The sequence below is a fragment of the Zea mays genome, chromosome 1 (assembly GCF_902167145.1).
Source record: "Zea mays cultivar B73 chromosome 1, Zm-B73-REFERENCE-NAM-5.0, whole genome shotgun sequence".
Lineage (NCBI taxonomy): Eukaryota > Viridiplantae > Streptophyta > Magnoliopsida > Poales > Poaceae > Zea > Zea mays.
In genome coordinates, this window is record NC_050096.1 from 221625630 (window position 1) to 221647413 (window position 21784).

Sequence of the window (21784 nt, forward strand, 5' to 3'; positions counted from 1 at the left end):
ATGGTTGTAGCGCGGCTGAGAGCGGTTGCCTGATCCAGGCTGAGACACATTCTGCTTCGCTGGGGCATTGGGGCCTGACTGCTGCTGGGCTGCCTTCTTCGGACATTACATCACCCAGTGGCCTTGCTCTCCACAGTGGAAACATGCTCTGTTTCCAACCTGAGCTGGTGCTGTCTGACTGTTCTGCTGGTTTGCTGGGGCAGGAAGACGAGGTGCCTGCTGATTCTGCCTCTGAAACTGACCTCCTGACTGGTTGCTCTGACGGTTCTGATACTGGTGCTGAGGATACTGCCTTTGGAACTGCTGATGCTGCTGAGGTGGACGCTGGTTCTGCCTGAACTGCTGAGGTTGATTGCCTGAGAAACGAGGACGATTGCTGCTTCCAGGCTGGGGTCCACTAATCTTGCGCTTACGATCCTCCATTTCCTTACGCTTTCTCTCTGTCATGATTACTCTGTCAATCAGGTGCTGGAATGTTGGAAAGGTGTGATTCATCAGTTGGTACTGCAGAGGATCAACCAAGCCTCTCAGGAAACGGTACTGTCGCTTGGCGTCGGTGTTGACATCTTCAGGAGCATAGCGAGACAGCTGCAGAAACCTGTCCTGGTACTCACTGACAGACGATGACCCTTGCTTGAGGGCCAGGAACTCCTCCTTCTTCACTGTCATCAGACCTGCAGGAACATGGTACTGACGAAAGCTACCTCTGAACTCTTCCCAGGTGATGGTGTCGGGGTTGGCATGGGTGGCGAGATAAGACTCCCACCATGACTGAGCTGCTCCTCTCAACAGACGGGGACCATACAAGACTTTCTCCCTGTCATCACACTGAGCGGTATGCAACTCCCGCTCCACAGTGCGCAGCCAGTCTTCAGCATCCATGGGGTCAGAAGAATGAGCGAACGTTGGTGGATGACCTCTCATGAATTCAGCACGCTTGTCTCTAGGCATCTGAGGCTAGGGTGGTGCCTGCTGCTGCTGCTGTTGAATGGCGGCCAGAGTCTGACCGATGGCTTGGACTGCCTGAGTCTGCATCAGGAACATCTGCTCGATGGACATCGGGGGCGGGGGTGGCAGCTGCTGTTGCTGGGGTACCTCTTCCTGCTGAGCGGCTTGCTCCTGCTGAGCACGCCTTCCTCCTCTGCGCCTGTTTTCTGACATCTGCAGAATGCAACCACACATCAGAACTGATCTTGCAAATCTTGCAGCATAAGAAGAGAGTATAGAATTTTCCACCACACTGAACAGATGAGCATCTTCACTGATCTCCAACACAGACCAACACAGCTTCTCAGATAAAGAGGAAAGTGGAATAAAAGGCTTCCCAACTAGCTAACTAACTCCATTAACATAATAGGTAAACCAAAATGTAGGGGGTACCCACACTCTGGTGACAGTCATTACAAAGATCCAAATCAAACATAGTTCATCATGACAAACATACATGCACGGGATATAGCAAAGTACCTTGTCTAACTAAAACTAACTAAAAGCGAGACTAACGCTAAGACTGTAGCTTCTACGTATATATTTTGTATTAATTACAAGATCCAACTCTAACGATCTATGGTTCTAGATTTATCTTGGTCTTGCAGTCGGGATTGTCATAAGACTGGCGTCCACGCCGAGGTGAGTGGTACGGGTGCTGAGTCCCGACGGGGGCGGGGGAACCATCATCCAGGTGACGACGTTCCGCGCGCTCAGCCCGCAGCAGGGCGATCTCAGCACGAGCCCTACTCAGCTCGTCTAGTGCATGGTCCAGCTCCGTGTTTAGCACGGCGGCTAGGTTGACTGTGCTGCTTAACCTAGGATTGTCCTCACCAACAGGTGAGACAATCACGCCTCCTGTGCTGCCAGATGGACGGCGAGGGTAATACTTCAGGTTGAGACCGTCAGCTACCCCACCGAGAACCAAGCAGTAGTGCGAAAGCGCACGCCGTGCAGCATCTTGCATGGCCGCCTCAGCTGAGTCCCGCTCAGAGATAGAATAGTGCTCTGAGCAGGCCTCCGCACCCTGGAGACTGTTCTCCAGACGACGCACCAAGCAGGTCGCCTCCCAGCGGTCCGGGTAGACCCCGCGACTATGCTGGTAGACCACACAGCGATACTCGATAGACCAAGTACGCCGGTTAAGTGCCCGACGTAGCAGGGTGTCGAGCGCATCGTGGAAGTGACACCCGCGAGCAGCGTCGCGAGTGATGGGTCGAGCGACCCATCCTTCCGGCTCCTGGTCAGCAGAGAAGTCGGTGTCATGGCTCGAGCTGTCGTCGCCACCTCCGTCGTCTGGGTCTCCTCCAGCAGCTACTCCAGAGGCTGGGGCGCCCAGTGGTGGTGCAGGGGGCGCCTCCAGAGGAAGCACAGGGGAGCAGCTCCTCACGGACTCTATCTCCTGCTGGAGCGAGAAGGAAGAGCCCTGCTACTCCTGCTCCTGTCGTCGACGCTCTTGCTCCTCGTGCAGGCGGTGGTGCAGCCTCTCCAAGTGGCTGGACTGACCGGCCACGGGTTGGCGAAGCGGACGCTCAGCAAGGCGGGAGGGTAAGAAGGGGATGACGAACTTTCGTGCAGTCTGTCTAAGTCGAGCCATCTACAAAAGACACCGCAAGCAAAAGAGTGAGAACAGAATTAATATGACCAGCAAGTAATGAATCATAAATAAATGAAGGATTAGAATAAAACATAATTTTCAGCAAGGTATAATATATAGTAGAACATAGGTTTGGTCGGTATGACCAACTTTTGAAGGGATATCAAAGTCAAGGCAGGGACAGAGGTCTATAGTCCTTAGAATGACCATTCTACTCTAGGTTAGCGGTCCTACAGTCATCACGGCTTTGATACTACTTATGTCACACCCGGTTTTAGAAGGCAAACTGAATGCGAACCATGTACGTGCCAGGATCAGCAATTCACGTACACGGCAGTTACATAACATGGACATCATAACACAGTGCTCAAATAGTATTAAAAAGGGAAATAATAGTCGATTACATCATGTCTGAGACATCCACATAGTCCTTACAATAAATCAAAGTGTGAAAACGAAACATAGATAAACGCGGCCTTCACAGGCAGTCGACTGGGGGTTGCCGCTAACCCACGCCTAGAACTCGTCGTAGTCTTGGAACTCCTGGAAGTCTCCTTCCACAGCTTCATCTTCGCCTGAGCAGTGGTTGCAATGCTGACAACCTGGGGATGGGGGGTTTGGTGTGTAGAGCAAGGGTGAGTACACATCAACATACTCAGCAAGTATCCTGTTTGGCTGTAGTGGACTAGCTTTATGTGGGGGTAAGTCAAGCAATTGCTTTTAATTGGTCAGATTATTATTTACTAATAGAAAGCCAGGTTTTAGCATTAACCCAAGTTATTAGCCCGATGTACCCTTTCCAAACGGAAAGAATACCACTTACCAGCACCATAGTCATAACCAGAACCATCAATCTCATTGCCACCTGTAAACCAAAATGTCTCTGATCAAGTACCACTAATCACTGGAACTCCCTTGGCCGCTCATAATCGCGAGCACGGCTGATATATCAGTTTTCAAACACTCTGCAGAGGTTGTGCACTTTACCCACAAGCCGTGATTCCCTTTCTGCCCGGAGATCATGACTCTCCATTGATCACTACCAAGGTGACCCAGCAGGGCATCACTACGTAGCCTTTACAAAGATTCCCCGGGGCTGTAGCCACCCGTTAGGTTTCCTAAATGCACCGCACTCCTCCCCAAGGGGCGAACCCAAGCTTGGCAGAGCGAGCCGCATACACCGAGCCCCATTGACGGCACGACGGCTAAGCGAACTACACCCCGGATCCTCTAATTATTCAGCTAAGGGCACCCTTGCTCTACACACCAAACCCCCCATCCCCAGGTTGTCAGCATTGCAACCACTGCTCAGGCGAAGATGAAGCTGTGGAAGGAGACTTCCAGGAGTTCCAAGACTACGACGAGTTCTAGGCGTGGGTTAGCGGCAACCCCCAGTCGGCTGCCTGTGAAGGCCGCGTTTATCTACGTTTCGTTTTCGCACTTTGATTTATTGTAAGGACTATGTGGATGTCTCAGACATGATGTAATCGACTATTATTTCCCTTTTTATAACTATTTGAGCAATGTGTGATGATGTCCATGTTATGTAACTGCCGTGTACGTGAATTGCTGATCCTGGCACGTACATGGTTCGCATTCGGTTTGCCTTCTAAAACCGGGTGTGACACCCCCGCAGGGACTGGGACCACAGCTAGCTCCCGAAGGATGTCAACGCGAGGCACAGGCCTAGGGGGATCGCCGTTTTCCGGTATACCAAGACGGTTGCCTTTGCTGGGACCCCCTAGATCGACGTGGAAACATTCACGACTTGGGCCGCAGTCCTCGTCGCCGAAGCTGCGGCTACCGTCGGAACAATCGGAAAGGCAGTAGTCGCATGCGGTCATGAAGTCCCGCATGGCACTGGGGTTGCCGAGCCCGGAGAAATCCCAACAAAAGTCGGGCTCGTCATCTTCCTCGGAACCCGAGGGTCCGTAGGTCGAGACGACCGTCAGCCGGTCCCAGGGTGACCGCATACGGTACCCCGGAGGGTTTGGACGTGCCTTTGTGAAAGCGTCCACCAAAGCGGGGTCGCTCGGTGGGTCGCAGCTGGATCTAAAAGGCATGAGACGGGAATCGGTCGGTACCTCTTGGTCAACGGGCGGTGACGAAGTCGCGTCAGGGGCAGACTGCACCGTCGTCTCAGGTACGAGGGTGATGCCCAGCAAGTCCTTCGCGAGCGTGCTGGCGTCGTTCGTTCGCTTGGAGTTGGCGTGTTGCGGGGAAACGGCGCTCGTCTTCGTCTCAGACGCGAGGTCGACGCCCGATGTGTCCCCCGTTGGGGCGCCGGCGCCGTCGACTCACTTGACAGCCGACGAGGTGCCGCCTCCTGCTTGGCCATGGTTGCCCCGCCTCCTCCTCCGTCGGCGGGGGAGGTGACGGGACAAACCCGGATGTTGTTCTTCCGCCACGTGGGGAAGACGTCGTCGATTCCACCGCCGGCGGGCGGGCTGACGGCCGCCATTGTCGCTGTCGCACGGCGGAGGAAGGAGTATCATGTCGTAGCCGCCGTCGAGGGACATGAACTCAAGACTCCCGAAACGGAGAATCGTCCCGGGTTGGAGAGGTTGCTGGAGACTACCCATCTGGAGCTTGACGGGAAGCTGTTCGTCAACACGCAGCAGCCCCCTACCTGGCGCGCCAACTGTCGACGTTTCGACCCGGGGGGTCCCTGGACCGACGAGTAAATTGTCGCCGCGTGTCCCAGCCCAGATGGGTCGACGCGAGACGGAGCATGAAGGGGGAAAAAAGGGAGACATGCAAAAGGGGAAACCCGCGGCCTTCGTGTTGTCCTGCGCCCAGGTCGGGTGCGCTTGCAGTAGGGGGTTACAAGCGTCCGCGTGGGAGAGAGCGAGGGACTTTACTCGTCGTCCCGTCCTCCTGCGCAGCCAACCTTCTCGTACGAGAGCCCTGGTCCTTCCTTTTATAGGCGTAAGGAGAGGACCCAGGTGTACAATGGGGGATGTAGCAGCGTGCTAACGTGTCTAGCAGAGAGGAGCTAGAGCCCTAAGTACATGCCATCGTGGCAGCCGGAGAGGTTTTGGCACCCTGTTCATGTGATGTCGTGGCCGTCGGAGGAGCGCTGGAGCCTTGCGGAAGGATAGCTGTCGGGGCTGTCGAGTCCTTGCTGACGTCTCCTTGCTTCCGTAAGGGGCTGAGAGCCACCGTCGTCATGGAGCACGCGGGGCGCCATCATTATTTGTTTACCGGGGCGAGCCAGATGGGACGCCGGTCTTGTTCCCCATAGCCTGAGCTAGCTAGGGGTAGGGTAATGATGCCCCCCCTGTGACGTGGTCGGTCCAAGCCCTGGGTCAGGCGAGGCGGAGGCTCCTCCGAGGTCGAGGTCGAGTCTGTCTTCCGAGGTCGAGGACGAGTCCGAGCCCCGGGTCGAGCGAGCCGGAGACCGTCGTCTGAGGCCAAGGCTGAATCCGAGCCCTGGGGTCGGGCGAGGCAGAGTTCGTCGTCTTCCGGAGCCAAGGCTGAGTCCGAGCCCTGGGGTCGGGCGAGGCGGAGTTCGTCGTCTTCTGGAGCCGAGGCTGAGTCCGAGCCCTAGGGTCGGGCAAGGCGGAGTTCGTCGTCTTCCGGAGCCGAGGCTGAGTCCGAGCCCTGGGGTCGGGCGAGGCGGAGTTCGTCGTCTTCCGGAGTCGAGGCTGAGTCCGAGCCCTGGGGTCGGGCGAGGCGGAGTCCATCGTCCAAGGCCGAGACGGGGGCCGAGCCCTGGGGTCGGGCGAGGCGGAGCTTCCTATGGCGCCCGAGGCCGGACTTGGCTGCTGTCAGCCTCACTCTGTCGAGTGGCACAGCAGTCGGAGCGACGCAGGCGACGCTGTCTTCTTGTCAGGTCGGTCAGTGGAGCGGTGAAGTGACTGCGGTCACTTTGGATCTGTCGACTGAAGAGCGCGCGTCAGGATAAGTTGTTAGGCCATCCTTGCATTAAATGCTCCTGTGATACGGTCGGTCGGCGTGGCGATCTGACCAAGGTTGCTTCTCGGCGAAGACTGGGCCTCGGGCGAGCCGAAGGTGTGTCCGTTGTTTGAGGGGGTCCTCGGGCGAGACGTGAATCCTCCGGGGTCGGCTGCCCTTGCCCGAGGCTGGGCTCGGGCGAGGCGAGATCATGTCCCTTGAGTGGACTGGGCCTTGACTTAATCGCACCCATCAGGCCTTTGCAGCTTTGTGCTGATGGGGGTTACCAGCTGAGATTAGGAGTCTTGGGGGTACCCCTAATTATGGTCCCCGACAACGCTTGGAAACACATTAGTCGTAGACATAAAAGAGATATGATCAAAGGTATATAAATGAGCTATGTGTGCAAAGTATCAATCAAAATTCTGAGAATCAAGAATGTTTAGCTCATTCCTAAGTTTGGTAAAGGTTTTCTCATCTAATGGTTTGGTAAAGATATCGACTAATCGTTCTTTGGTGCTAACATAAGCAATCTCGATATCCCCCTTTGTTGGTGATCCCTCAAAAAGTGATACCGAATGGCTATGTGCTTAGTGTGGCTATGTTCAACGGGATTATCCGCCATGCGGATTGCACTCTCATTATCACATAGGAGAGGGACTTTGCTAAATTTGTAGCCATAGTCCCTAAGGGTTTGCCTCATCCAAAGTAATTGCGTGCAACAATGGCCTGCGTCAATGTACTCGGCTTCGGCGGTAAAAAGAGCTACTGAATTTTGTTTCTTTGAAGCCCAAGACACCAGGGATCTTCCCAAGAACTGACAAGTCCCTGATGTGCTCTTTCTATCAATCTTACACCCTGCCCAATCAGCATCTGAATAACCTATTAAATTGAAGGCGGATCCCTTGGGGTACCAAAGACCAAACTTAGGTGTATGAACTAAATATCTCAAGATTCTTTTTACGGCCCTAAGGTGAACTTCCTTAGGATCAGCTTGGAACCTTGGACACATGCATACAGAAAGCATAATATCCGGTCGAGATGCACATAAATAGAGTAGAGATCCTATCATCGACTGGTATACCTTTTGATCTACGGATTTACCTCCCGTTTTGAGGTCGAGATGCCCATTGGTTCCCATGGATGTCTTGATGGGCTTGGCATCCTTCATTCCAAACTTGGTGAGTATATCTTGAATGTACTTAGTTTGGCTGATGAAGGTACCTTCTTGGAGTTGCTTGACTTGAAATCCTAAGAAATACTTCAACTCCCCCATCATAGACATCTCGAATTTTTGAATCATAATCCTACTAAACTCTTCACATGTAGATTTGTTAGTAGACCCAAATATGATATCATCAACATAAATTTGACATACAAACAAATCATTTGCAATGGTTTTAGTAAAGAGTGTAGGATCGACGTTACCGACCTTGAAGCCATTAGTGATAAGGAAATCTCTTAGGCATTCATACCATGCTCTTGGGGCTTGCTTGAGCCCATAAAGCGCCTTAGAGAGTTTGTAAACATGATTAGGGTACTCACTATCTTCAAAGCCAGGAGGTTGCTCAACATAGACTTCTTCCTTGATTGGTCCATTGAGGAAGGCACTTTTCACGTCCATTTGATAAAGCTTAAAGCCATGGTAAGTAGCATAGGCAAGTAATATGTGAATTGACTCAAGCCTAGCTATGGGTGCATAGGTTTCACCGAAATCCAAACCTTCGACTTGTGAATATCCCTTGGCCACAAGTCGGGCTTTGTTCCTTGTCACCACACCATGCCCATCTTGCTTGTTGCGGAAGACCCACTTGGTTCCTACAACATTTTGGTTAGGATGTGGAACAAGATGCCATACCTCATTCCTCGTGAAGTTGTTGAGTTCCTCTTGCATTGGCAACACCCAATCCGAATCTCTTAATGCATCTTCCACCCTGTATGGCTCAATAGAAGACACAAAAGAGTAATGTTCACAAAAATGAGCGACACGAGATCGAGTTGTTACCCCCTTATGAATATCGTCGAGGATGGAGTTCACGGGATGATCTCGTTGTATTGCTTGGTGGACTCTTGGGTGTGGCGGTCTTGGACTCTGATCATCTTCCTTGTTTTAATCATTGGCATCTCCCCCTTGATCATTGTCCTCCTCTTGAGGTGGCTCATCTTCTTTATCTTCATTCTCATCATCTTGAGCTTGACCCTCATCTTGGGTTGGTGGAGATGCTTGCATGGAAGATGAAGCTTGATCTTGTGCTTATGGAGGTTCTTCGGATTCCTTAGGACACACATCCCTAATGGACATGTTCCTTAGCGCGACGCATGGAGCCTCTTCATCATCTAGCTCATCAAGATCAACTTGCTCTACTTGAGAGCCATTAGTCTCATCAAACACAATGTCACAAGAAACTTCAACTAGTCCAGTGGACTTGTTAAAGACTCTATATGCCCTTGTGTTTGAATCATATCCTAGTAAAAAGCCTTCTACAGCCTTAGGAGCAAATTTAGATTTTCTACCTCTTTTAACAAGAATAAAACATTTGCTACCAAAGACTCTAAAATATGAAACATTGGGCTTTTTACCGGTTAGGAGTTCATATGATGTCTTCTTGAGGATTCAGTGAAGGTAGAGACAGTTGATGGCGTAGCAAGCGGTGTTGATTGCTTCCGCCCAAAACCGGTCCGAAGTCTTGTACTCATCAAGCATGGTCCTCGCCATGTCAAGTAGAGTTCTATTCTTCCTCTCCACTACACCATTTTGTTGAGGTGTGTAGGGAGAAGAGAACTCATGCTTGATGCCCTCGTCCTCAAGAAAGCCTTCAATTTGAGAGTTCTTGAACTCTGTCCCATTGTCGCTTCTAATCTTTTTGATCCTTAATCCAAACTCATTTTGAGCCCGACTCAAGAATCCCTTAAAGGTCTCTTGGGTTTGTGATTTTTCTTGCAAAAAGAACACCCAAGTGAAGCGAGAATAATCATCCATAATAACTAGACAGTACTTACTCCCGCCGATGCTTATGTAAGCTATCGGGCCGAATAGATCCATGTGGAGTAGCTCAAGTGGCCTGTCGGTCGTCATGATGTTCTTGTGTGGATGATGGACACCAACTTGCTTTCCTGTCTGACATGCGATACAAACCCTGTCTTTCTCAAAATGAACATTGGTTAGTCCCAAAATGTGCTCTCCCTTTAGAAGCTAAGATTCTTCATCCCAACATGAGCTAGTCGGAGATGCCAGAGCCAACCCATATTAGTCTTAGCAATTAAGCAAGTATCGAGTTCAGCTCTATTAAAATCAACTAAGTATAGCTGACCCTCTAATACTCCCTTAAATGCTACTGAATCATCACTTCTTCTAAAGACAGTAACACCTATATCCGTAAAAAGACAGTTGTAACCCATTTTGCATAATTGAGAAACTGAAAGCAAGTTATAATCTAAAGAATCTACAAGAAAAACATTGGAAATAGAATGGTCAGGTGATATAGCAATTTTTCCAAGTCCTTTGACCAAACATTGATTTCCATCCCCGAATGTGATAGCTCTTTGGGGATCATCGTTTTTCTCATAGGAGGAGAACATCCTTTTCTCCCCAGTCATGTGGTTTGTGCACCCGCTATCAATGATCCAACTTGAGCCCTCGGATGCATAAACCTACAAAACAAGTTTAGGCCTTGTTCTTAGGTACCCAAACGGTCTTGGGTCCTTTGACATTAGAAACAAACACCTTGGGTACCCAAACACAAGTCTTGGAGCCCTTGTGTTTGCCCCAACATATTTGGCAACTACTTTGCCTGATTTGTTAGTAAGCACATATGAAGCATCAAAAGTCTTAAATGAAACGCTAGGTTCATTTGATGCAACAGGAGATTTCTTTTTAGGCAATTTAACATGAGTGGATTGCCTAGAACTAGATGCCTCACTCTTATACATAAAAGCATGATGAGCCAGAGTGAGACTTCCTAGAATGAATTCTCCTAATCTTATGTTCGGGATAACCAGCAGTATATAAAATATAGCCCTCGTTGTCCTGAACCATGGGAGCTTTGCCCTTAACAAAGTTAGACAATTTCTTAGGGGCATTAAGCTTGACATTGTCTCCCTGTTGGAAGCCAATCCCATCCTTAATGCCAGGGCGTCTCCCACTATAGAGCATACTTCTAGCAAATTTAAATTTTTCATTTTCTAAGTCATGCTCATTAATTTTAGCACTAAGTTGAGCTATGTGATCATTTTGTTGTTTAATTAAAGCTAGGTGATCATGGATAGCATCAACATTAATGTCTCTACATCTAGTACAAATGGAAACATGGCTAACAGTAGATGTAGAGGGTTTGCAAGCATTTAATTCATCAATCTTAGCATGTAACGTGGCGTTCTCATTTCTAAGATTGGAAATAGAATCATTGCAAACATTTAAATCCTTAGCCTTAGCAATTAAATTATCATTCTCAATCTTAAGGCTAGAAAGTGATTCATTCAACTTGTCAATTTTAGAAATCAAACTAGCATTATCATTTTTGAGGTTGACAAGAGAATCATCACAAACATTTAACTTTTCAACCTTAGCAATTAATTTTGCATTCTCATTTCTAAGGTTGGAGATAGTATCATGACAAATGGTAAGCTCACTAGTCAATTTTTCACATTTTTCTATCTCCTGAGCATAAGCATTTTTAACCTTAACATGCTTCTTGTTTTCCTTAATAAGGAAGTCCTCTTGGCTATCAAAGAGTTCATCCTTCTCATGAATAGCACTAATTAATTCATTCAATTTTTCTTTTTGTTGCATGTTTAGGTTGGCAAAAAGAGTGAGCAAGTCATCCACATCATCACTAGAGCTAGCCTCATCACTAGATGTTGCATGTTTAGTGGAAGCTCTAGATTTTACCTTCTCCTTTTTGTCGTCCTTTGCCATGAGACACTTGTGGCCGACGTTGGGGAAGAGGAGACCCTTGTTGACGGCGATGTTGGCGGCATCCTCGTCGGAGGAGGAGTCGGTGGAGCTCTCATCCGAGTCCCACTCCCGACACACATGGGCATCGCCGCCCTTCTTCTTGTAGTATCTCTTCTTTTCCTTCCTCTTACCCTTCTTATCGTCGCCCCTGTCACTATCACTTGATAATGGACATTTTGCAATGAAATGACCGGGCTTACCACACTTGTAGCAAACTTTCTTGGAGTGGGGCTTATAATCCTTCCCCCCTCCTTTGCTTAAGGATTTGGCAGAAACTCTTGATGATGAGCGCCATCTCCTCATTGTCGAGCTTGGAGGCGTCGATGGGGAGCCTACTTGATGTAGACTCTTCTTTCTTCTCCTCCGTCGCTTTGAATGCGACAGGTTGCACCTCCGGTGTGGAGGTGGCGCCTCGCTCGATGATTTGTTTGGAGCCTTTGATCATCAATTCAAAGCTCACAAACTTTCCTATAACCTCCTCAGGAGACATTAGCTTGTATCTAGGATCACAACGAATTAATTGAACTTGAGTAGAATTAAGAAAAACAAGTGATCTTAGAATAACCTTGACCATTTCATGGTCATCCCATTTTGTGCTTCCGAGGTTGCGCACTTGGTTCACCAAGGTCTTGAGCCGGTTGTACATGGCTTGTGGCTCCTCTCCTTGGTTGAGCATGAATCGACCGAGCTCCCCCTCGATCGTTTCCCGCTTGGTGATCTTGGTCACCTCATCTCCTTCGTGCGCGGTCTTAAGCACATCCCAAATCTCTTTAGCACTCTTCAACCCTTGTACCTTCCCAACTCTTTGAGCACAGCCCAGATGGGTCGAGCGCGTGGGCGAGCGCGAAGGGGGGAAAGGAGCGAGGAGGGCGGAGTCCGGCGAGAGAGAGAGATGGGAATCTCGCGGCCTTCGTGTTCGTCCCGCGCCCAGGTCGGGTGCGCTTGCAGTAGGGGGTTACAAGCGTCCACGCGGGTGAGGGAAGCGAGCGGCCCCGAGAGAGCGCATGTCTCGTCCTCGTCCCCGCGCGGCCAACCTTCTCTAAGAAGGCCCTGGTCCTTCCTTTTATAGGCGTAAGGAGAGGATCCAGGTGTACAATGGGGGTGTAGCAGAGTGCTACGTGTCTAGCGGGGGAGAGCTAGCGCCCTGGGTACATGCCAATGTGGCAGCCGGAGAGATCTTGGCACCCAGCTGGTGTGGTGTCGTGGCTGTCGGAGAAGCAACGGAGCCTGGCGGAGGGACAGCTGTCGGAGTGGTTGTGTCCTTGCTGACGTCCCCCTGCTTCCGTAAGAGAGCTGAGAGCCGCCGTCGTCACAGGGCTTGCGGGGCGCCATCATTGCTTATCTGGCGGAGCTAGCCAGATGGGACACCGGTCTTGTTCTCTGCGGCCCGAGTCGGCTCGGGGCAGGGTGATGATGGCGCCTCCTGTTGACGTGGCTGGCATGTGCCCTAGGTTGGGCGACGTGGAGGCTCCTCCGAAGTCGAGGTCGAGTCTGTCCTTCATGGCCGAGGCCAAGTCCGAGCCCTTGGGTCGGGCGAGGCGGAGGTCGTCGGCAGAGGCCAGGGCGGTGTCCGAGCCCTGGGGTCGGGTGAAGCGGAGTTCGTCGTCTTCTAGGGCTGAGCCCGAGTCCGAGCCCTGGGGTCGGGTGAAGCGGAGTTCGTCGTCTTCTGGGGCTGAGCCCGAGTCCGAGCCCTGGGTCGGGCGGAGCGGAGTTCGCCGTCTTCCGAGCCTTAGCCTGAGTCCGAGCCCTGGGTCGGGCGGAGCGGAGTTCGCCGTCTTCCGAGCCTTAGCCCGAGTCCGAGCCCTGGGTCGGGCGGAGCGGAGTTCGCCGTCTTCCGAGCCTTAGCCCGTGTCCGAGCCCTGGGTCGGGCGGAGCGGAGTTCGCCGTCTTCCGAGCCTTAGCCCGTGTCCGAGCCCTGGGTTGGGCGGAGCGGAGTTCGCCGTCTTCCGGGGCTGAGCCCGAGTCCGAGCCCTGGGTCGGGCGGAGCGGAGTTCGCCGTCTTCCGGGGCTGAGCCCGTGTCCGAGCCCTGGGTCGGGCGGCGCTTCCTACGGCGCCTTTGGCAGGGCCTGGCTTTCTTTTTCGTTAAATGCTCCTGCGACTCGTTCGGTCGGCGCGACGATTTAGTCAGGGTTGCTTCTTGGCGAAGGCAAGGCCTCGGGCGAGCCGGAGATGTGTCCGCCGTTAAAGGGGGGCCTCGGGCGAGGCGGAAACCCCTCGGGGTCGGCTGCCCTTGCCCGAGGCTAGGCTCGGGCGAGGCGTGATCGAGTCGCTCGTATGGACTGATCCCTGACTTAATCGTACCCATCAGGCCTTTGCAGCTTTATGCTGATGGGGGTTACCAGCTGAGAATTAGGCGTCTTGAGGGTACCCCTAATTATGGTCCCCGACAGTAGCCCCCGAGCCTCGAAGGGAGTGTTAGCACTCGCTTGGAGGCTTCCGTCGCACTTTTTTGCAAGGGGACCAGCCTTTCTCGGTTGCATTTTGTTCCGGTGGGTGCGCGCGAGCGCACCCGCCGGGTGTAGCCCCCGAGGCCTCGGAGGAGTGGTTTCACTCCTTCGAGGTCTTAATGCCTTGCGTAATGCTTCGGCTGGTCTGGTTGTTCCCTCATGCGAGCTGGCCGTAGCCCGGGTGTACGGTCGGGGCCCAAGTTCTCGGGCTGGTATGTTGACGCTGTCAACGGTTTGGCCGGAGCCGGGTTTGCGAGAGCAGCCCCCGAGCCTCTGCACAGGGCGAGAGGGCGATCAGGGACAGACTCGGCTTTTTTACATACGCCCCTACGTCGCCTTTCCGCAAGGAGGAGGGGGGAGAGCGCCATGCTACCCTCGATGGGCACCGAATATGGTGTCTCCGGTGAGCTGCAAGCGGGTAATCCGAGTGGACGTCCATGCCCCGTTCGTTGGGGGTCGGCTAGGGGCCCAAAGGCACGCCCAAAAGTACCTGCGGGTGATCTGCCGGACCCGGTCCCCTGGCGATGGGGTCCGAGGGCTCGATGCCTCCCTCCGATGGGATTCCGTTACAAGATCGCTCCCGCTGGTCTCGGAAATGTCCTAGGGTACCTCGGGAGTGCAGCCCGAGCCTTGGTTATGTATCGAACGTACCCCTGGTCATCCCTTGCTCGGCGTCTGAGGCGGCTGTGAACCCTTCGGGGGCCAGCCTTCGAACCCCTGATCAGTAATGGGCGCGGAGCCCGAGTAGCCTAAGGCGGCCGTGGAACCCTTCGGGGGGCCGGCCTTTCGAACCTCTGACCAGTAGTGGGTGTAGGGCCCACGCGATCTGAGGCGGCTGTTGAACCCTTCGGGGGGGCCAGCCTTCGAACCCCTGATCAGTAAGAAGGCTCGGAGCCTGGTTCCTTCACGGGGAAGGATCCCTTTCGGGGTATCCCCCTTTCCCGGTCCCTATTGCAAGAGATAGAGAAAGAGAAAAAAAGGAAAAGGATTCGAAATCGAACGACGTGGCGTACCTTTTCTGGCGCGGTTATTACGGCGAAGGCGAAGCGTCGCCTGCTTCTCCTGCCAGAGGCGCCGCCTGTCCCGCCGCGGAGTTAATGCGACGGGGCGAGTAGTTGGCGGGGCAGCCGTTGCGCGTGCGCGAGCCGTTCAAGGAACGGATCACGGGCGCGTTGTCTTCACGTCGTGAGAGGGGGCTCTCTTGCTGCCCCCGGATGGGACATGAGCTTGGCTGACGACGTGACCGCTGCTCCCGCGCGCCTGCCACCATCATTACTGCCGGCCTTCCTTTGGCCGTGTTGGCCACCGCGTCAGGCTGGCGCTGCTGGGTCGCGCGCTGGGTCGCCTCGAGTCGCGGTATTGGTTCCGCAATCGAGGAGACGCGGTGGTGGCGCAGGCGATGCAGTTGCTTGCATGCAGCATCCGGCGCGCCGGTTGCGCGACGCGTGGGCCTGGGCCTCCATGCTGGCGTGTCAGGATTCGGAGAAGCGCGTCCACTTGGCGCGGTTGCATGCCGCCTGCATGGCTGCCCGCCTCTTTCGCCCGTTGGTCTGGGCAAAGGTGGAGGGTTACTTGTAACCGCGGGGCGGTTGCGTGCACCACGCGCGGCGGTTTGGCTTCTTCTGCTCGGAGCCGGTCTGTATGACATGCGGGACCCAGCCCCCGCGCCGCAGGGGAGGGCTTTGGAGCGTGTTGGAGAAGACCCAGCCCATGACAGTTGGGGCGCAAGCAGGGAGAGTTGCCTCTAAAAGGAGAGCGACCCCTTTCGTAAGGCAACCATGTCTTCTCGCTCCCTTATGCACCACGTCCTTCCTCCTTCCAAGCCCCCGGATGGGGGGATGCCCGTCGTCTTTTTGCCTCATCGTTGGAGGGACGCAACTCCGTGGGAGTTGGTACCTTTCAGCCATCGTTCGGCTTCAAGGATTTTCATCACGCAGCCCGGTTGCTCCCCTCCGCTGGTGGTCACCCAAGACAGTGACCTCCAGCTCCTGGATGGGGAGAGGCAAACCGGGCTGTGATCCCGGTCCCGCCCTCAGTGTTGAGGGTGTTCGCCATCCTCGCTGGGGCGGGGGGCGAGGCGAGCCGGGGCTTCACCTCCTGCGCGGGTCGGCGGACCACCTCTTCTTCCAGCTTCTGGTGGTGGCAATCGCCCTTTAGCCCTACGGCGGAGACGTCCTCCAGCCATGCCGGGGAAGGCGAACTGCTGCTGCCCAGCTAGGATGCAACATTCCGCCCTCTTCCTCGCATTCGCGGCGAGGACGGCAGTGAGGATCTGCCGGTATGCTTGGGGGCGACCCGCGTTTTGCTGGTGATTCGCCCAGAGCTTGTCGCTCCACGGGTTTTCCCGGCGTGGAGGTTGTCCATACCCGCGGGGACGGAACCGGAGTTCCGTTTGTGACGGCACTTCGAATGCCAGGGTTTTTTGTTCATCGCGGCTTTCGGGGCCTGAACATGTATGTAATTTCGGCACGGAGCCGTGTTTTTTCCTCATTTTCGAGCGCTAAGACTCGTCTGTTGATTATCTGAATTGCTTCACCAAGCATGAGTCGCCCCATGTCAAGGTGACGAGTGAGGTATTCGTATCCCGGAGGCGTAGGAGTCCCTCGGCTCGGTCGGCCTTGTTGTCCGAGGCTCCTCTACTTAGTTAAAGAGACCCCTCGGCCGCTCTTCGATGAGCCGAGGCCAGGGGTAGCGATTTCAGCATGAACAGAGGCGGAGTTGGCTCGAAAGTGAAACCTGGTTGGCCGGAGCCTAGTCGAGTTGTCCGTCAGCGGGACCGATGCCGGAGTTGATCAGCCTAGGTCTCGGACCGGGCCGGCGCCCTTGGAAGATGGTTGGCCGAGGCCCCGGGGGCAACCGACCGAGCCGCCTGCTCGGGCCGGATTCCCGGAGAAGTCCCTAGCAGCGATTGCCCGGGCGTGGTGATGACGTCGTCCTTCGGAGCGGAGAACCTCGGGCCGCGTCGCCGTCCGAGGCTAGGTCGGGCCTCGCTGAAGGTATCGTCGATGCCGAGGGTGTTGCTGCCCCCTTCCAGCATCAAGACCTGAGCCTGTAGGGTCAAAGTGTCTTGTAGCGTGTGCCTTGTGCGGCCGCCGAGGCCAGAACACACACCCTCGCTGCGCTGTAAAGCTGCGTCTCTTTTCTTCTTGTTTCGAGTATCTGGACTTTTTGTCGGTAACAGGGATGTTTGTGCGAGCGAAAGTTGCTTCTCGCGGAAGGTGATGAGTGAGGTATCCGTATCCCGGAGGCATGGGAGTCCCTCGGCTCGGTCGGCCTTGCCGCTTACGCGTACTTTCACCCGTTCGTGAGGCCCTGTCACCGACTCGGTCGAGAAGGCTCGAAGGATCGCTTTGGCAGAAGGGCTTCCGAACGTAAAGACTTGTTCGATCCGCTGAGCCACTTTATCCGACCGCGAGTTACTTATCGCAGAAGGTGATGAGTGAGGTATCCGTATCCCGGAGGCGTAGGAGTCCCTCGGCTCGGTCAGCCTTGGCTGCTTACGTGTACTCCGTCGTTTCCAGGACTCACTTTTCGAAGTAGCCAAAAAGCACGAAAGATATTCTGGTAAAAGAGATCTTTTTTCGAGGAAAATTTTGACGCAGAGGGGGTCTCCCCCCTTTTAGCCCCCGGGGGAGGGTCGGGCTTTGCCGAGGCGAGGCTGACCCTTCCTTGATGACTAAACTTTGCGTGGGTGCGAGGTATATGAACGACTTGAAAACATCTTAAGGGAAAAAGCGACGTAGCTGTTGGATGTTCCAAGCGTTGCCGTAGACCTCGCCTTAGCTGTTAGCCAGCTTGTACGTTCCGGGCTTCAGAACTTTGGCGATGACGAATGGCCCCTCCCAGGGGGGCGTGAGCTTGTGCCTCCCTCGGGGGTCTTGCCGCAGCCGAAGCACCAGGTCGCCCACCTGGAGGTCTCAGGGTCGGACCCCTCGGGCGTGGTAGCGCCGCAGGGACTGCTGATACCGCGCCGAGTGTAGTAAGGCCCTGTCCCGAGTCTCTTCCAGCTGGTCCAGCGAGTCTTCTCGGCTAGCTTGGTTGCTTTGATCGTCGTAGGCCCTCGTCCTCGGGGAGCCGTATTCCAGGTCAGTGGGCAAGACGGCCTCGGCCCCGTAGACCAGGAAGAACGGCGTGAAACCCGTGGCTCGTCTTGGCGTTGTCCTCAAGCTCCAGACCACCGAGGGGAGTTCCTTCATCCATCGCTTGCCGAACTTGTTGAGGTCGTTGTAAATCCGAGGCTTGAGCCCTTGTAGAATCATGCCGTTGACACGCTCTACTTGCCCATTCGACATGGGATGAGCTACGGCGGCCCAGTCCACCCGGATGTGGTGATCCTCGCAAAAATCCAAGAACTTTTTGCCGGTGAACTGGGTGCCGTTGTCGGTGATGATGGAGTTTGGGACCCCGAAGCGATGGATGATGTTGGTGAAGAACGCCACCGCCTGCTCGGACCTGATGCTGTTCAGGGGTCGGACCTCGATCCATTTGGAGAATTTGTCAACGGCGACCAGCAGGTGCGTGTAGCCCCCGGGCGCCTTCTACAAGGGACCGACGAGGTCCAGACCCCACACAGCAAAGGACCAGGTGATGGGTATCGTCTGCAGAGCCTGAGCGGGCAGGTGGGTCTGCTTCGCATAGAATTGACACCCTTCGCAGGTGCGGGCAATTCTGGTGGCGTCGGCCACCGCCGTTGGCCAGTAGAAGCCTTGCCGGAAAGCATTACCGACGAGGGCTCGAGGCGCTGCATGATGGCCGCAAGCCCCCGAGTGTATCTCTTGCAGGAGTTCCTGACCTTCGGCGATGGAGATGCATCGCTGGAGGACGCCCGAGGGGCTGCGGTGGTAGAGTTCCTTCTCATCGCCCAGCAAGACGAACGACTTGGCACGTCGCGCTACCCGCCGAGCCTCGGCTTGGTCGAGGGGTAGCTCTCCTTGGCGGAGATATTGCAGGTACGGGGTTTGCCAGTCTTGGTCAGGCATGGCCCCGCTCCGCTCCTCCTCGATGCGCAGCGCCTCGCCCTCGGGGGCCGAGGGTACCTCGGGCTGAACCGAGGACGCCTCGGGATGGGCCGAGGGTACCTCGGGCTCGGGCACGTCGTTGATCTTGACGGAGGGTTGGTGCAGATCCCGGGAGAAGACGTCCGGGGGAACCGTAGTTCGCCCCGAGGCTATTTTTGCCAGCTCGTCCGCAGTCTCGTTGTAGCGCCGAGCGATGTGGTTAAGATCGAGTTCGTAGAACTTGTCTTCCAGGCGCCGAACTTCATCGCAGTAGGCCTCCATCTTCGGGTCGCGGCAGTGGGAGTTCTTCATGACTTGGTCGATGACGAGTTGCGAGTCGCCGCGAGCGTCGAGGCGTCGGACCCCTAGCTCGATGGCGATTCGCAATCCGTTGATCAGAGCTTCATACTCAGCCACATTGTTGGACGCCGGAAAATGGAGGCGTAGCACGTAGCGTAGGTGTTTCCCGAGGGGCGAGATGAAGAGCAGGCCCGCGCCGGCCCCCGTCTTCATCAGCGATCCGTCGAAAAACATGGTCCAGAGCTCCGGTTGGATCGGAGCCGTCGGCAGCTGGGTGTCGACCCATTCGGCTACGAAGTCCGCCAAGACCTGGGACTTGATGGCCTTCCGAGGCGCGAACGAGATAGTCTCGCCCATGATTTCCACCGCCCACTTTGCAATCCTGCCCGAGGCCTCTCGGCACTGGATGATCTCCCCCAGGGGGAAGGATGACACCACAGTTACCGGGTGAGACTCGAAGTAGTGTCGCAACTTCCGCCTCGTCAGGATCACTGCATACAGCAGCTTCTGGACTTGTGGGTAGCGGATCTTGGTTTCGGACAGTACTTCGCTGACGAAGTAAACTGGCCTCTGGACGGGCAATGCATGCCCCTCTTCTTGCCTCTCGACCACAATCGCGGCGCTAACCACCTGAGTGGTCGCGGCGACGTAGACCAAGAGGGCTTCTCCATCGGCTGGGGGTACCAAGATAGGCGCCTTTGTAAGAAGCGCCTTCAGGTTCCCGAGAGCTTCCTCGGCCTCAGGGGTCCAAGTGAAACACCCGGCCTTCCTTAACAGGCGGTACAGAGGCAGACCTCTTTCGCCGAGGCGTGAGATGAAGCGGCTCAGGGCCGCAAGACATCCCATGACCCTCTGTACGCCTTTTAAGTCCTTTATGGGCCCCATGCTGGTGATGGCTGCGATCTTCTCCGGGTTGGCTTCGATGCCCCGCTCGGAGACGATGAACCCCAAGAGCATGCCCCGGGGCACCCCGAAGACACACTTCTCGGGATTGAGCTTGACGCCCTTTGCCTTGAGGCACTGGAATGTCACTTCAAGGTCGGAGAGGAGGTTGGAAGCCTTTCTCGTCTTGACTACGATGTCGTCGACGTAGGCCTCGACTGTGCGACCGATGTGTTCGCCGAACACATGGTTCATGCACCGCTGGTACGTCGCGCCCGCATTCCTCAAACCGAACGGCATGGTGACATAGCAGTACATGCCGAAGGGCGTGATGAAAGAAGTCGCAAGCTGGTCGGACTCTTTCATCCGGATTTGGTGGTACCCTGAGTAGGCATCAAGGAAGGATAGGGTTTCGCACCCAGCAGGGGAATCCACGATCTGATCGATGCGAGGTAGAGGGTAGGGAACCTTCGGACATGCTTTGTTGAGACCAGTGTAGTCTACACACATCCGCCATTTCCCCCCTTTCTTTCTCACAAGCACAGGGTTGGCAAGCCATTCGGGATGGAATACCTCTTTGATGAACCCTGCTGCCATTAGCTTGTGGATTTCTTCGCCTATCACTCTGCGCTTCTCCTCGTCGAATCGGCGCAGAGGCTGCCTGACGGGTCGGGCCCCGGCCCGAATATCCAGCGAGTGCTCGGCGACTTCCCTCGGTATGTCGGGCATGTCCGAGGGACTCCACGCAAAGACGTCGGCGTTTGCGCGGAGAAAGTCGACGAGCACTGCTTCCTATTTGGGGTCGAGCCCGGATCCGATCCGGATCTGCTTGGAGGTGTCGCCACTGGGGTCGAGAGGGACGGCCTTAACCGTCTCCGCTGGCTCGAAGTTGCCAGCATGTCGCTTCACGTCTGGCACCTCTTTGGAGAGGTTCTCCAGGTCGGCGATGAGGGCCTCAGACTCGGCGAGGGCCTCGGCGTACTCCACGCACTCCACGTCGCATTCGAACGCGTGTTTGTACGTGGGGCCGACAGTGATGACCCCGTTGGGACCCGGCATCTTGAGCTTCAGGTAGGTGTAGTTGGGGACGGCCATGAACTTCGCGTAGCATGGCCTCCCCAATACCGCGTGGTAGGTTCCTCGGAACCCGACCACCTCGAACGTCAGAGTCTCCCTTCGGAAGTTGGATGGCGTTCCGAAGCAGACCGGAAGGTCGAGCCGTCCGAGGGGCTGGACGCGCTTCCCAGGAACGATCCCGTGGAAGGGCGCAACGCCTGCTCGGACGGAGGACAGATCGACGCGCAGGAGCCTGAGGGTCTCGGCGTAGATGATGTTGAGGCAGCTGCCCCCATCCATCAGGACCTTGGTGAGCCTGACGTCGCCGACGATGGGGTCGACGACGAGCGGGTATTTCCCCGGGCTCGGCACGTGGTCGGGGTGGTCGGCTTGGTCGAAAGTGATGGGCTTGTCGGACCAGTCTAGGTAGACTGGCGCCGCCACCTTCACCGAGCAAACCTCCCGGCGCTCTTGCTTGCGATGCCGAGCCGAGGCATTCGCCGCATGCCCTCCGTAGATCATGAAGCAGTCGCGGACCTCGGGGAACTCTCCCGCTTGGTGATCTTCCTTTTTGTCGTCGTCGCGGGCCCTGCCACCCTCTGCGGGTGGCCCGGCCTTGTGGAAGTGGCGCCGAAGCATGACGCACTCTTCAAGGGTGTGCTTGAC